We start from the raw sequence: 12,656 nt of genomic DNA, 5'->3' as shown, positions 1-12,656 counted from the left end.
CCTTAGTCCCCCACCGTGTATTACCTGTTACTAGTCAGTTCATCTTTATCCCTGTCTTGTTTATTTAGTAGCCTAAATAAATAAATAAACGGTCTGCCCCGGGATCACAAGAGAACTTGGAGCAGTGGGCCCACTGAAGGAAATGGGAGCGAACCCGAGACGGGACAAAAAGGAGACCAGGGGGTCCGGTGCCGGGATCTGGCTCCTACCGCTGGGCAATTCGCACAGTCCGTTCAATCTTCCAGGTGAGGGCCCCCAGTACACATGATGGGTGGAGAATGGGTTCGGGATCATGGGGAGATGTTTTTTTTTCTCTTTGTGACCTCTTCAATAAGCCCATCTTAGTTGACTATTTGCTAATTATCTAACCATATGACTAAATTTACTATATTTCCCCACATTGCACTTCTCCTTTACATAAAGAGCAGCATCACAGTACAGAATAGTAATCAAGACTGTACAGTACAGTTATAAACACATGAAGTCACAATCTTAATCCACAATGAATTCTACCTATCAGCCACAAAATTATCATTGTTGACAGAGCAAAAGTAAGGCAAAATACCTAGGATAACTAGGAACTATATCCTAAATGTAAATTATTCACCGCCGTTCTTCAATTTGATGTAATTTAAGGCAGCACTTCTACTTGTAGTCTTGTATTTTTTATACCTACACTTTTACTTGAGTATTGCCTGTGGTGCTGATGTGTTATCCTTCTGCCTACTAAGCTAGTTTATTCAAATATGTTTTTTAAGATATTCGTCAGGGTACCATATTAGTCTTTATTATACTGCAAATGCAAAAATATCCTTTCGGCTTATCCCGTGAGTTCAGGGTCGCCACAGCGGATCATTGTCCGCATGTTGATTTGGGACAGTTTTTACACCGGCTGCCCTTCTTGACCCAACCCTCCCCAATTTATACCGGGCTTGGACCGACACTGCACAGCTGGGGAGGGGAATGGAAATGCAAAAAATAAAATAAAGCAAAATAAAATAAATATATACAGACTTAACCGTTAACTTGACTGCTATGGTATGACTGAATTTGCTTTTGCCATAGGTGAAGGTCGTCATCACAATTATGCTCTAACAAAGTAAGAAGTGCTAAAGCAGCCACAAAATAAATAGAAATTATCAAAAGGATCCATCAATGTCTTGGCAGGCCAATAGTATGAAGGGTTGTTACTCTTAGGACTCTTACTTTCTCTCACATTTCATTCTGGCCATTGACTTTATGAGACCGCATGCTGATTATCAAGCTGCAAAACCACAAAAGACAGGATAGTTCCCATTTCCCTGCTGAATCCTATGACATGAAAGCCAGTGTTACTGATATATCCACCCTGTGCATGTATTTCGTGGTTCCTAGCCTCATCATGACATGATCACACCAGAGTTCATGCGATGATCATTTTTGGGCAGTTACAACTTCGTCAAGCTCTTCCTTTACAAAAGACAGGACGTTTTTTTTGAGGAAAAAAATGATGCCTGGCAGTTTTACTAATACAGATTATGTTTTTGGTAAAATTACTGCTGAATTTGTGTGCAGGCCTATGTTGCATTTGCTTTTGTTTAAAACTATTCTCATTTAAACAACTTTATATACTGTTGCGTAGTTAAGACATTATATATTATGAGATTAGCATCTGTTATTGTTTGTCTGTTTATTGTTGTTAGCATCAGCTAGGCTTGACAGGATCTACATCTCCCAAAGCCTTAGCTCTAGACTATCTAGCAGCATTATAAGCCTGGTGGGTTTCACTGATCACCACCTCGTTAGCACAACCTTAGTAATTTCCCCAGGCAAAAAGGTTAAGTCATACTGGCACTTTAATAATAAGCTACTACAGGACAACACTTTCTGCCAAGACTTCAGGAGATTCAGGGTTCAGAAATCCAACTTTAGCTCTCTGAGGCAGTGGTGGGAGGTTGCAAAGGCTCAAACACGCGTGTATTGCCAGCGGTCTCACTCCACCGCTAAGATTAAGATGGCAGTCAGGGAGCTTGAAGCAGACATAACAAGCATTGAGAAAGAGCTAAATGGAGGCTCGGATCCTGACACAGGTCATGTGTTGCAGGAAAAGATGCTGGAGCTCAGCTCCTTTCTGTACAAGAAAATAAAGGGGGCCCTCCTGAGGTCTCGCCTCCTTCAACCAAGCTTCATTTTCTTCAACCTGGAGAAATCGGTGGATCGAAGGAAGCAAATGACCTGTCGTAAACTTCCAGGAGGCAGGTTGACTTCCAGTCCAAGTGAAATGGGACGCCATTCAGTGGATTTTTATTCTGATCCCTTTTTCGCTGAGGATTGCAATATGGAGCATCGCGAGAAGCTTCTGGATGGGCTTCCTCAGCTCGCGCAGGAACAGAGCGCCACTCTAGACAGCCCATTGACTCTTGAAGAGTTAACAGACGTTGTTAACCAAATGGCAACAGGACGGGCACCTGGGATTGATGGTCCCTCTAGTGACTTTTTTAATCGGTTTTGGAACACAATTAGTCCACACTTGCGTGCAGGATTTATGGAGTGTCTACATAAGGGTTCTCTTCCTGTTTCTTGTCAGCGGGAGTACTCTCCCTTCTGCCAAAGAAGGGAGACCTGGCCCTGCTTAGGAACTTGAGACCAGTGGCCTTACTTTGCACGGACTATAAGGTGCTCTCCAGAGCCTTGTCTAATAGACTTAAAGACTATCTAGGAATTCTTGTTAATCCGGACCAAACATATTGTGTACCGGACAGGACCATTATGGACAATGTTTTCCTTATGCATGATCTGATTGATTTATGTAACATTTCAAATGTCAATGTGGGAATTATTTCTTTAGATCAGGAGAAAGCCTTCGATTGGGTTGACCACTCCTATTTGTTTTCTGCACTTAAGGCTTTTGGCATTGGTGACGGGTTCCTAGAAAGGTTACGTTTGTTGTATAATGGTGCGGAATGCAGGGTAAAGATGGGGGTAGGACTGAGTCGACCAATCCCTGTACGGCAAGGAATCAGACAGGGCTGCCCTATTTCAGGGCAGTTGTACATTCTTGTCATTGAGCCCTCTGTGTCTCGGGCTTGCCGGGCTTCTCCAGCACGTCCCCCCCTCTCACTGTTTCCGCTTATGCAGATGACTTAAATGTCTTTTTGACCAATCAAGGGGATGATTTGTGCTTGAAAGAGACTTGGTCTCACATCTACAATGGTCAACTGGGCAAAGAGTGAGGCCTTGCTACTGGGACAGTGGAGAGGTCAGCAAGTGCCTAGCTTGCCTGGAGGACATCAGTGGGGTAAGACTGGGCTGAAAGTACTGTTTTTCTTGGCTCGGAAGGTTTCCATAGAGAAAATTGGGAAGAAGTTAGGGAGAAGGTTTGTGCTCAGTTGTCTAAATGGAAATGGTTGGTACCTCAGATGTCATACAGAGGAAGAGTTCTTGTTTCCAACAACTTGGTCGCCTCAACTCTGTGGCACAAACTTACTACCATGACACCACCGAGTGGCCTGATAGAGGACATCCAGAAAATCATTGTGGACTTTTTCTGGTCTGGCAGGCACTGGGTCCGGGCAGCAGCTCTCTACCTGCCTGTGGCTGAAGGGGGTCAAGGCCTGATTGACATTCACTCTAAGATTGCCTCTTTCAGACTTTATACTGCGCAGAAACTGCTTTGCGGCTGTGGCTCACGCTGGCTCGATACCTCTCGCTTACTGCTGAGGAGAGTGGGGGGTTTTGGGTATGATAAACACCTTTTCTTCCTGCGGGCTGAGAAAGTGGATTGTACGGGGTTAACATCCTTTTGTACGGGCTTAACATCCATCCCTGCCTTCAGTTTCCCAACTGGAAGACTATTAGATTTCCTTCGCAATAACTGTGACTGGCAGCATAATCTCAAGGTTTTGGGAGCTGGGGCTCTGTGTCTTTTAATGTACGCTCTCTTATCAGATCGAGAACTGCCCCTGCTAAATTCACCTATTAAAAGCAAGAAGAAGACTGTAACTGATTGAGGACATAGTGGTAAGTCAAGACTTTGAAAAACAATGTTCTCTGTCTGAGTTTAGTATTCAGTGTCCTTATTCGGATGCAAAGTACGATACTTTTTAATACTCTTTAAGCCATCTCGTCCCCTCCTCCTCTACACATCTCCCCAACTCGTTTTTATTCCTGTGGCATCATACATTGATCATGCATAACATTTTGACCACCTGTGCAATTTAATACAATCCAATGCAGCAACTCTGCCATGAAGTCTACTTTTTTCAAGGTTATTTCTTAGTTTTTAGGTTGAAACTGTCAGAAAGGTGAAACTGTAATGTATTGACCACCCTATTTAAAATGAATGAGGTGGCAGTCACCGTATTGGAGTGCATTAAGTTGCACAGGGGGACTTAATGTTGTGGCTTACAGGTGTATTCTGCCCATTTGTCACCACCTTTGGCATCGCTGTGAGACGCATTTCATATTCCTCTTACAGTATTGCATGGACCTGGTAAAATTAGGACTATTTTGGGACTTTAGGCCCTTACTAATTTACTGTTTGTTTTACATTAAACATTATTGGTAACTTGGAAACCTAAAACTTAATGAGTTTATGTTTTAACAGTCAAAGGATATTTCATAATGTTAGTCAATATCTATAGACTAGGTTCAGTTAAAAGGCCATTGGTCAAGTTATGACTGAGGGACATGGGCAGTGAATCAAAATTGTTTGGCTTAAATTGTGCCTAAAACGCTGCTCTTCAGGTCATGGTACTGCTGTCAGAACCAACAGAAAACAAAATATCTCTCTCCTCCATAAGAAGCGAAATGTTTAAATCTGTGATCACACAAATGCGTCCAGAAAGTATTCATATTGTTTAACGTTTTCCACATTTTGGCATGTTACAGCCTTATTCCAAAATGGATTAAATTCATTATTTTCTCAAAGTTCTACTAAGAATACTTTATAATGACAACGTGAAGGAAGTTTGTTTTAAAATCTTTGCAAATTTATAAAAAAAAAACAAATCACGCAAGTATTCATTTTAAGTCTTTTTGAGTATGATCCTTCAAGTTTGGTAAACCTATTTTTGGGCAGTTTCTCCCATTCTTCTTTGCAGTACCTCGCAAGCTTAATGAGGTTGGATGGGAAGCGTTGGTGCACAGCACAACATTTTTTCCAGAAACATATGTAAACTGATGTTTACCACTCAGCTGTAAGTTTATTGAGCTCAAACTAAGCCTGATCCAACAGTCCTACAGTAAATCTTCCATATTCAGTTGGTGTTCAGACTCAAATGATTTCATGCAGGTATAGCAAACATTGTAGCTCCTCAGAGGTAGATGCAGAAGATGGGCAAAGCACAATGTAAACATTAAACTGCTGTACTATAAAGTTGAGCCAGTAGAAAAAAGATTACAATATAGTTGTGAGTACAAGGTGATCAAAAAAATCTGCTGAATGTCATTTAAAAATGTATTAACTGATATTCTAGCTTGTATAGCGTTTTAACAGCAATATTTGATACTTTGATTCTACTAAACCATCATCTTTCACAGGAGAAGTGAAAAAACCGACCACAGGAAGGACACTTGTTAAGAGGTGGAAGAACAATTCAACAAAAAAAAGATGTGATGAATCTGATGGGAGCGATGAAGGGGCTAAGTCTTGCCATTTAAAAACAAAATGTTTTCAGCCTGAGTTCAGTATTTATTGCCAGCTTAAATGTTTTTCTGTTAAACTGGTACATTCGAAGACACGTGGCCTAGGACTAGGGGATTGCGTTGGTGATGCAGGGTCAAGTGTTAACCACATGATTGGTAGGATGTTCTTTGGTGTTGCTTGATTAGACGTAGGTCATTTAACGGCCTTTGTTAGATTTTTGCTATGCCCTACTGTGCTTGTATAGCTGCAGAAGCAGACTCTGGTGTGGCAATCAATGCCAGGAGCAGTCAGAGTTGATGAAAGGTAGAGTGAACTTCTGCTGCAGGGATTTTCTCTTGTGTATTAGGTAAATAAAGTAGCAATGCTACTTGTAGTGGTGGTGAAACTAGTAACAGTTGTATTAATAGAAGCATTGGTAGCCATTTCTGTTGTAGACACTGCATTAAGATCAATTGTGTAGGGCAATTAACATGGGCGCTAAATACAGATACTCTGAGGCAAGAAGTTGTGTGATATACATTTTACTGACAGTATAGTGATTAATGCAGGAACCAGAACAGAAACCAAAGACCTGACCATGAAACAAGAGTGAAACTCCACCAACCAAGAGTTCCATTTACAATAATACACAAGCCAAATATGCAACTAGGGGCTACAGGATGTCCACAATCTTAGACATACTAACTTCAACACGAAATCTTCTGTACTTATATTTGCCTAATGTCAGCCTGCACTATCTTGTATCTGTCCCATAGACCTTCATTGTTGTCCATAAACTATTAAAACACTTCACCCAAACTTACCTCTCCAATAGGCAATATTTATGCATACACATTTGACTGGCAACAGTACAATGAGATGCTGAAGCATGTGGGATAACGTTTGTAAAATATGTCAACCAATCATTTAATTAAATAAGGATAAACTAGACTATAGGGTGATAAGAAAACAGTGGTTACTAGTGAAAGTTCTGCCTTGGTATTAGTATCTGTATGGTTATTAACTATGATTAATTTAGAAAGTGACTAAAGTTATCCTGTAAATTAGCCCAGCCGATACAATCCAAAACATGGCAAAAGGCAGATTACAAAAATAATGAAATGATGTGAAAGAGCTGGACCTGGAAACACTGAGGGATATAAGCACAGCAGCAGGATTTAGAACCAGGACCCATAGATTACAGACACACAGGCAACATAACATATTGGATGGCATGATAAAACTAAAATGGATATATAAAAGTTAAGTAGATTAGATTGTATCAGAAGATGTCTTAACCCTTGTATTATGTAGAAAAATAAAAAATCCCATTGATTATGTTGCGGCTCAAAATGACCCGCACTATGTAAAACCATTTAGAACTGTCAAAAAACTGGGTTAAAACAACGGCAACTTTATTTTCCATTAGATTAAACACTTAAAAGACAAAAATACAATACAATTTGAAATTCCAGGATTTTTTCCTTCTTCACAAACACATCTCTTTTTAACTTGCCCCATTTTCTCAGATTTTCACTGTTGTCCGCATGATGGACATAATGTAACTGTGTGCTTTCTGCAGACGTAATTCTTGCATTTCACACAAAAGGTGCTTGTTTTGCTGTCCTTTTGGGAGGGACAGTCCAGGCATCTCTTCCGTTTCTTTACACCTGTATCCACTGGATCCATTGATTGGTTGGACGGCACAAACTTGACCTTTTCAATGACAGCTGCAGCTGCTGGGGACCGAGCTGGCCTGGCTCACCATTGGAATTTGGGAGTGACAAGGCTTTTGCCCAGTTCTCCCAGGAAAAGCAGATGTCGGTACAATTTGCCACATTCCATTGCTGGTTGATCCCAGTCCACAGGACATAGGCATTGTAAGCAGACACATCCACAATGTTGTAGAAAATCACCAAGGGCCAATGGGCTGTCTTGCGCTGGCAGCTGTATGTCGCTGTGACTTTGTCTATATTGTCAACTCCTCCTTTGGTGGAGTTGCAGTCCAGAATCATTTGTGGCTTCTTGTCCTCTCTTTGTGCATTGTGCTCATGACAAGAATATTCTTGTTTGTCTTTGAGCAGTATGAAACAACTGTTGCTTTCTCAGTGAAAACAAATATTGAGGAATGCAGAGATCTTCCCTGCATCTTCAGAATTTCACTTGGAAGTTCTGGCTTATTTCTTCTGATTGTTCGCAACATAGTCAGCTTTCTCTTCTGAAGTTCATCTCCAAGGCGGTAGGATGTAACGGAGTTGTCACAAGTGATGTTATGACCTTGCAGCCCTTCCCTCATCTCCAGCACCACACGGATCCCCTGATTTTTCTCAGATGCTCCTCCAGGTAGCTTTCCAGTGTACACTTCCATATTCCATGCATAGCTAGATTTTGCATCACAGGCTGCCCATATTTTGATGCCATAGTTGGACGGCTTGCTGGGCATATACTGTCGGAAGGGACAGCGACCCCTTAATGGAACAAGGCGCTCATCTACAGTAACATGGGGGCCAGGGTTGCACAACAAAGGTAGGATTTCGACCCATTTATCCCATACATATCTGTTGCAGCTAGTTTGTCTATTTCATGTCGACCAGCTCTGGTGTCGTGGTTGTCAAATCGGATCTCCAGAGACATTGTTGCTCGAAAGATTGGCCTTCCATTCTCTTTATTCCATAGACTTGCAGTTGCTTCTCCCTTTGACCTTTATACTTCAGCTAATACCAGAATTCCAAAATAAGCATGCAAGTCAGTCTGATCCAGTGGCTTCTATTTCTCTTGAAATACACGCATCCCCTCCAAGTTAGTCATGTCGAGTATCGTGAATCTGAACAACTTCTTACCCGCATTAAAGTGTCTGGGTCAAAATGACCCGCGTCATCTTTATATACATACTCTGCACAGACATTCCAGGACACATCAAAGTGTCCATATTTTACACACCAGTTCATGACCCCAGATGAGGAAAAGTCACAAACTTTCATGAAAAAAAAGAAAGTATAACCAGTACTTTGGTCAACAAAAAAACTGAAATGGGTGAAATTGACCCTTAACATAATATGAAGATTAAAGATGATAAATAAAGCTGTTGTTTTCATCGTAGTACTTGTAGTTGAGGAAACAAACTTGGTAGTAGTAGTAGAATCTTTAATAGTAGTATTTTTGCCACGAGTTGCATTTTTATCATTCATATTTTTGTTGAACAATTATAAATCAACAAATACATTACTCTTAACATTTTAGAATCAAGGGAGGGAGTTCCCTATTACTGAAAAATCGAATTACTGCAATCAACATGTTCGTCAATGTATGTTTTATAAGATTTGCAAATGTTCTAATCAGCTCCTGTAATTTTTGATAGATTCCTCAAAAATAAAAGTAAGGAGAACCTGAACAGGAGAAGACTGCAGTTCAGCAAAACATGGCCAAGTTAGATGCTCTAAGGAGGGTGCCAGCAAAGAATGATTGCCTTCTTCGTTCCTTAGCACTCTGACCTGGAAGGACGTAAAATATTTTGTCTATAATGAAATTATTAAGATCAACTACGATGCGTCACTTCCGTAGTTTTCATGCAGTTTCAAGAGACTATCAAACTTTTGAAAAACGAACTAAGCAAAAAAATGAACTTATCTTGGGGTTTTCCAACATTGCCACCACACAAGCGAAGCACCTCGCAGCTCTTAATACCTCGAGCTTCATGGAACAAACAGTCTCTAGCCACCCGGCTTGTTCAGTGACCCAGGACCCCGACCCAGGACCTTGGACATAGCGGAGAAAATTCCAAACCTGATTGAAAGACATCCTACGGCAACAAAAGTAGCCTAAACGCCAACAGTCTGAGTTGCTGTTGTGAGAGTTTTCACGACAGACGGTTCTTCATTTCCGGCCCTATTCCCACGCTGGTTCGTGGTGTTGGCTGGTTCTCCAGACTCCTCAACCTGCACACATGGCTTCAACCACAAGTCTCCGCACACAGACTCTTTTACGTGGACAATTTCAATCTTTTCTGGGATCGTCCTCAGTACTTCAAGCAAGACGGACTGCACCCGAACTTTCTGGGATCACGGATGTTGACTGAGAACATTGTCCACAGCATCTTAATCTCCGGAGACTGACTGACCATTGTAAACACCTGTGGCTCTGATGCGCTCACATCTCCTGCAACCTCCGCTCCAACACCCGACAACATCCACAGGTATAAACAGTCCGAGATACTTCTGACTTCTAACTAATCTGACGTTACCAGCAGACAAAATGCAGCTCTTATGGATTCTAATTTTTCACCCAGGGACTTTTATTCTTTTGTTGAATGTTATGATCTTAACCACACTGCTCTTTGCCCCATAGAGACTATGTCTGTTCCACGACCACCTAAACTTTTTAAACCAAAAATGAACACAAGGGGAGTTAATCATAAAAATCTAATACAAGTAAAGACTACTGCTCATACTGAACCAAAACCCAAAACTATTAAATGTGGATTATTAAATATCAGATCTCTCTCGTCTAAATCTCTGTTAGTAAATGATTTGATAAATGATGTATTTTGTCTTACTGACTTTTTCACTCTAGCTTATCAATAAACCATAGACCTAAACATAGTTATAACTCATTTGAGAGCCTTACTCTTAACCTTTCACACCCAAACTGTAAAACTCAAAAACCACTATTATTTGTTATCATGTACCGTCCTCCAGTCCCTTATTCAGCGTTTATGATTGAATTTTCTGATTTTCTATCTGATTTAGTGCTTAGTACAGATAAAGTCATTATAGTGGGTGACTTCAACATTCATGTAGATGCTGACAGTAACTGTCTCAGCACTTCGTTTAATTCATTATTAGATTCAATTGGTTTTTCCCAAAGATGTAAATAAACCCACTCACTGTTTTAGTCACACGTTAGACCTCATCCTTACATATGGCATTGAAACTAATAATTTAATAGTATTTCCTCATAATTCTCTTCTGTCTGAATATTTTCTAATAACATTTGAATTTACAATAATGGACTATACAGCAGTTAGGGATAAAAAAATTACCAGATCCTCCCTACAAATATTACAGATAGATCTTCATGTACAACAGCTCTAGAATCCTCAATAAGGCCCCAATCCATCTTAGACTGCTTTTCACCCATAGATCTCACTGAGCCAAGTTAAACTAAAAAACTAACATTTCTTTTCGATCCTGTCCCAACCAAATTGCTAAAAGATGTTCTACTTTTAATAAACAAGTTCATATTAGATTTGATCAACCTATCTTTAGAAACTGGCTATGTACCAAAGACCTATAAAGTTGCTGTAATCAAACTGCTACTTAAAAAACCTTGTCTTGATCCAGGTGATTTAGCCAACTCTACACCAATATCAAATCTCTCGTTTATTTCTAAAATCCTTGAAAAAGTAGTTGCAAAACAATTATGTGACCACCTTTACAGGAATAATTTGTATGAAGACTTTCAGTCAGGATTTAGAGTTTATCATACTACAGAAACAGCACTGGTAAAAGTCACCAACAAGTCCAAGATAATGGACTTGTGTCTTACTAGACCTTAGTGCCGCATTTGACACCATTGACCACAACATTTTATTACAGAGACTAGAACATGGATTTGGGATTAAAGGAACCACACTGCATTGGTTGAAATCTTATCTTTCAGACAGATTCCAACTTATTCATGTTAATGATGAATCCTCTTTCTGCACAAAGGTTAGTTATGGAGTTCCACAGGGCTCTGTGTTAGGAAAAATACTTTTCAATCTGTATATGTCACCTTTAGGCAAAATTATTATGAAACATTCCATAAAATTCCATTGCTTTGCAGATGATACCCAGCTCTATTTCTGTGAAACCAGAAGATACTAACCAATTAGTCAAACTTGACGCATGTCTAAAAGACAAAGGCCTGGATGTCCTACAATTTCCTACTTCTAAATTCAGTCAAAACTGAAATTACTCTCTTTGGGCCTAAAAAGATGAGAAATATGCTGTCTAACAATATAGTTACTTTAGATGACATAATTTTGGTCTCCAGTACTGCGGTGAGGAACCTTGGAGTTATTTTTGACCAGGATTTGGCGTTTACGTCACATATAAGACAAATTTCTAGAACAGCCTTCTTAGTTCTGTATTGCCCGATTAGACCACTTCGATCCCAGAATACAGGCCTACTTGTGATTCCCAGAGTTTGCAAAAGTAGAATGGGAGGCAGAGCCTTTAGCTATCAAGCTCCTCTCGTGTGGAACCAGCTTCCAATTGAAATCCGTCGGGCAGACACCCTCTCTACTTTTAAGACTTGGCTTAAAACCTTCCTTAAAACCTTTTGATGAAGCTTATAATTAAAACTGCTCAGTCAACCTGAACTAGCTCCTACTTAAGATGCCATAGGTTTAGAGTGTTGGGGGACTCCCGTAAGTGCAATGAGCTCCCCTCCTCTTTTTCTCTATAGATTTATTTGTCACGACTGTATGCTATTAATTTTGTGTCCTACCAACCTGTATAATGTTTTGTTGTTGCTTTTTGCTTTTTTGTTGTAGCTTTTTGTTGCTCTTCGCTTTCCACTCACCCCAGCTGGTTAAGGCAGATGGCCGCCCACCCTGAGCCTGGTTCTGCTGGAGGTTTCTTCCGTTAAAGGGAGTTTTTCCTCTCCACTGTTGCCTATGCCTTGCTCAAGGGGGATTTGTTGGGTTGTTTCTACATACTTGTGTAGTCTGGACTTTATTATGTAAAGTGCCTTGAGATGACTTTATTTATATAGCACCAAAGTTGAATTGAATTGAGGAAGCTTGCATTTTTATTTTCAAGATCTATTTTCTTCTTTTTGAATACTGAATTTCTAAGGCTCTCTTTCTTTCTTTTTTTTTTTTTTGCTTTGCAGAGGTATGAAGTATCGAAGTGCACTGAATGGTTTATGTACCTGGAGTTTTTTAATTTTATGCTACTTCACTCCACTGCAGTTCTGAGATGTTAAACATTGTACTCTTTACACATTTCATTATATGGTAGTTTTATTTACTAGTTACTTTGCAGATGTAGATTTCACTGTTACTGAT

The 12,656-nt window shown here is 40.2% G+C and overlaps 1 pseudogene; it reads right to left on the bottom strand.

Annotated features, from left to right (window-relative positions):
* Window positions 1–4,725: 4,725 nt before the first annotated feature.
* LOC137100077 (piggyBac transposable element-derived protein 4-like) lies at window positions 4,726–8,553 on the bottom strand (annotated as a pseudogene).
* Between the last annotated feature and the right edge of the window lie 4,103 nt (window positions 8,554–12,656).

The sequence above is a fragment of the Channa argus genome, chromosome 15, assembly GCF_033026475.1.
Source record: "Channa argus isolate prfri chromosome 15, Channa argus male v1.0, whole genome shotgun sequence".
Lineage (NCBI taxonomy): Eukaryota > Metazoa > Chordata > Actinopteri > Anabantiformes > Channidae > Channa > Channa argus.
Note: the sequence above shows the minus strand (reverse complement) of the source record. Positions and strands in the feature narration are given on the sequence as shown.